This window comes from Argiope bruennichi, chromosome 3 (genome assembly GCF_947563725.1).
Source record: "Argiope bruennichi chromosome 3, qqArgBrue1.1, whole genome shotgun sequence".
Classification (NCBI taxonomy): domain Eukaryota; kingdom Metazoa; phylum Arthropoda; class Arachnida; order Araneae; family Araneidae; genus Argiope; species Argiope bruennichi.
In genome coordinates, this window is record NC_079153.1 from 38,888,925 (window position 1) to 38,893,162 (window position 4,238).

A 4,238-nucleotide genomic window follows, 5' to 3' on the forward strand; every position below is an offset into this window, starting at 1 on the left:
GCGAGCAATCAGCCTGCGAAACTTCATATCTATCATTCTCCAATTCTAAAAGTGGTAACTTGACTTGACGAAAATGATTTTATATCCATGCAGATTCTTGAATTTCATTGGCAATCCGAAGATCGACTTTAGATTTCCTCCACACTGTTAAAACAAATTTTCCCATTCTATCGTAACACAATATGACACGTCAGTCAGACAAGAAGAATTTTAAGAATCACTCCTTTCTTTTGTGGGAAATTTTCAGAAGCAAAAATATTTACAGGACCATAATACTATCAATCCAAGTGATGAGCAACGGCGATATGCAGAAATGGAATGTCTTGTGTAAAAAAGAAAGGCTGTCTTTTGGTGAGAGAATAATGCATCTTCTAATCTCTCTGGTGATTGAAGAATTTTTCTCTTCGAAGTAGTTAGTATCTTCGCTTTTCATTGGAATTCATAATAGGTGTTTTATTTGCATTTTGTTCTATTGTGTTGTCGTCTCAGTTTTGCACATTTATTTGTATCTCGAAAAAGAGTAGCACGTACAGATGATTTCGATGTATGGCGATAGCACACGACATGAAAAATGAGAAAATGGAAGGAAAAAAATGAAAATACCTCGGACGGATATATATATATTTTTTTTAAATCAAAACAAAATTTTAATTAGCAAGTTTACTTTCAATCCGGAAATCGCATATCGTTTTACACTTTGGATGGCACTCTTCTGTTATGCATTCGTTTCTTGAAATGGTGATATTCCGAAAGAGAAGAACATGGCTTTGCAACTTTTAAAATGTTCGATGTCGATTTCTGGCCGAACGTCCGGCAATGCTCAAATGAAATCTGAAATAATCATTCAGCATTGCCCCTCGTAAACATGCAATTTCCGGTGCATTACCACTATGTAAATAGCAGAGCTACGGTAGGGTATATATAGGAACCGGCACTGAAATGTGTTTGTACTCGCTTCGGCAGTACATATACTAAAATTGGAACGATACAGAGAAGATTAGCATGGCCCCTGCGCAAGGATGACACGCAAAATCGTGAAGCGTTCCACATTTTTTGCTTGATACTAATTTCCTTTGGAGAATGTTCTTGTTACGTGTCAGATAAGTGCAATGTCTCGTCAAAGTGAAATTTAAACAAATTAGATTTCGAGCACTTTGTTAATTTCAATAAGTCTTTTATAGCAATTAATATGTTTTTAGTATTCAAAAATAATTTATGAAATTTGAAATGAGGGTTTCACTTCTCGGAACATTATAAGAACTCGCAATTTTATGCAGTGTTATCGCGACTAAGACAAAACTACTGCTGCTCTTCAAAATTGATAACAAGACGGGGAAAGTTGGGAACACTAATTATCATGAATGAAGAAAACGCTAGAAACTTAAAATTGGAGGAGGAAATTTTTAAAAGAATCATTTTGAGGGAGAGGATGATTAAGTGTTTTCCAGGTTAGCAATTTCTATCTTGCCGATAACAAATTAGTAATTCGCCAAAAATATATTGAGATTATTTGCGGTCAGAATGAGGGAATAATAATTATAAACAATATTTTCGAAAATTCAATTATTTGCTCTAAAACTAAACTAAATTTAATACTGGAAGACTGGTGTGTTCCTAAAAATAAACATAGGCTTGGAAAAAAAAATTAAATTGAAATTTATGAAATTTTTAAAATGAAATTTCTATTTCTAATTTTTATCGACTGAAGGTACTCAGTACTATCTATTCGGAGAAAAAAGTAGAAAACTTTTAATTACCAGTTCGCATACCTCTAAAATTGAAAGCATTATTTAAATTGAAACTTTTTCTATAACTCACGGGAGCGCGAAGCTTTCAGGCCCGTTTCCCATGATCGCTCGTCTCCGCGATCGCAGATCTGGTGTGAGAGGTGTCGGCTCAGCTTCATTCCTAGGTGCTCCCACCGTCTCTCAATAGGCGGTTGAGATTTCTTGTGACAGGATATTATAAAACTTGTTCAGTTTTCAGGTGTCCGGCTCTTTCTCCAACTCTCTCTCTTGTTAGGGTGTAGGTAATAAAAAGACGACCCTGAACACTTGGCGCTCCCTCCGCGTGGCACTGCAAGGTGCAGTTTGCCCTCTTTTACTGCAGCTCTAAAAATTTTAAATGGAGGATCTGATGTTTCCAGTGCTCTTACTATAGTTTCTCAATAATTTGTTTCAATTATTTGATTAGTTTCGATTCAAGAGAAATTAATTTTACGAAAATTTCACAGCACAAAAATAATCTTTGCATCATCTTAAAGTTTAAAAAAATTATTTAATTTTTCTATGATAATGTTTGATAGTCACATACTTCCAATGATACTTTGGCACAACACTGTTTCTGGTTGAATTTTTCGTTCCTTTCCTTTGTCAATATTTAAAAAAGAAAAGAAAAGACTCTGATCATATTTTAAAACAATGCATTACTTTACTGAAGCGAAACTCAGATTCCAACATTGCTATGAATATTTCATACAAGCTTTTGTCTATTATTGCTGATGATAAAAATGCGAAGATACGTCTCGTATCATTATACATTCTCAGTACTTTTCAGTGCAAGGTCTATTTTCATTATATGGTTCGAAACTTTAGTGTGCTTATATTATACGTTTAACATTACAATCAATGTATGGGTGTGTGTGTGTGGGGGGGGGATTGTAAATTGCCCCCATTTTCAAATACCGGATATCTTTCCTGAGATGTAATGGGATGTATAAAAATAAAAACAAAAAATTAGGGAAATGCCTAGCACCGTGAACAGAATGGTGTAACACTCCTACAGTATATCAATTATATGACTGTCAAAATTTGAAGTTCGGGGGTATTTTAATGAGAAATCTATTGAGATAAAGTTACACATATACTATTATTTATCTGAAATTTTTAACAACCGTTAATTCCATCGGACCGACTGATCGTCAAAGGCGGTTAGAATTACAGAAAATTTCTAACAAAAGAGTATTTTTATTTTTTCGAAGGTTATAAGCGCGTAGCGAAACGTGGACCGAAAGGGCATAGTAACGTTTACGATGTCATTTCGAATGAATAGAGTTTAATACCCGAGAGCTTGCAAACGCCTCCGAAGTGTGGCGCAGCGATCGCTCAAAGAGTAAATGCGAAATACATTATTCTGCATGTGATTGCTCTTAATGAATATGATCGTTCTAAATTAGCGGTTTAATTCGCAATAATTTGAAGCCAAATAAATTGCATTGATTCTGGATGTAGTACGGAAAATCACGAACTTATATTATTTATAAACAAAGAATAGATGGCGCTCGCTACCTTTCATTTTATGCGACGACTTTCGTACTACTCACTCGAACACTACGAATGCATTTACTTCTAATTGTCAATGCACATTTTCCTTTGAACACTTTCTCTTAATATAGCTTTTGAAATTTTTAATCTAATTATGAATATATAGGCATATTATTCCTTTTAATACAGCTATTTCTTGTTATTTTGTTTTTTATGCATGTTTCAAAGTTCGAATCGTCTTCTTATCATTAAATTTAAAATCTAGAAAACCACATAATTGGTTTACATAATAATTGATCCAAAATGTCAAGAAAGATCACCATACGTGGACAAGTGCAAATGATTTCGTGACGCTGGAGAAAAAATCATGGATGCCAAACCAAAAGTTGATTGTAATAAATTCCCTTTGAAATTTAATAACTTTTATTCGAATAAAATACATCAGTAATGCTTTACATCGACGGATCCTACTGCATTTTAAACATGGCAGTAGAATATTGTATGAAAGATTGCACAAGTAGTTGTGCCTGAGATTTGCTTATCATCATTCTTAAAGGAGTGAATTGTATCATTTCATAAGTCGTGACTGTGGCAGTTGAGATGACTTTTCCCTTCGTAGACTCTATTTCCTCTGCAGATGCGAGTTGTAATGCGAAATCTGTTGTACGCTTTACGAATTTAATGCTGTAGCTACATTAACCAAGAGCTCTGGTCAAGGCGATAAGCTTTTAAATTAAAAGCGCGATGAAGTCGTAGCGATCATCACGGGTATGCATTCGACATGCAGCACTTATGAGTTTGAGGTGCAGAAAAGCCATGTTGGAAAAAACTGACTCTTTATCATCTTCATATAGCAAGCCATGAGTTAGTTGCAGTAACAGCCGAAGCGTATCTTGAATAAATGTTTCTCAGCCTGGTGTGGGTAACGTGAAAGTAATTAGCGTATTCACTCTATTTCTTCTTTTCGTAAAATAT

The 4,238-nt window shown here is 34.5% G+C and overlaps 1 non-coding gene across 1 annotated transcript; it reads left to right on the top strand.

Moving 5' to 3' along the window:
- The first annotated feature begins 947 nt into the window (after positions 1-947).
- On the top strand, positions 948-1,054 carry LOC129964361 (U6 spliceosomal RNA). Its single transcript, XR_008784142.1, has one exon. It is a non-coding gene; the product is annotated as a U6 spliceosomal RNA (small nuclear RNA).
- Positions 1,055-4,238: the final 3,184 nt, after the last annotated feature.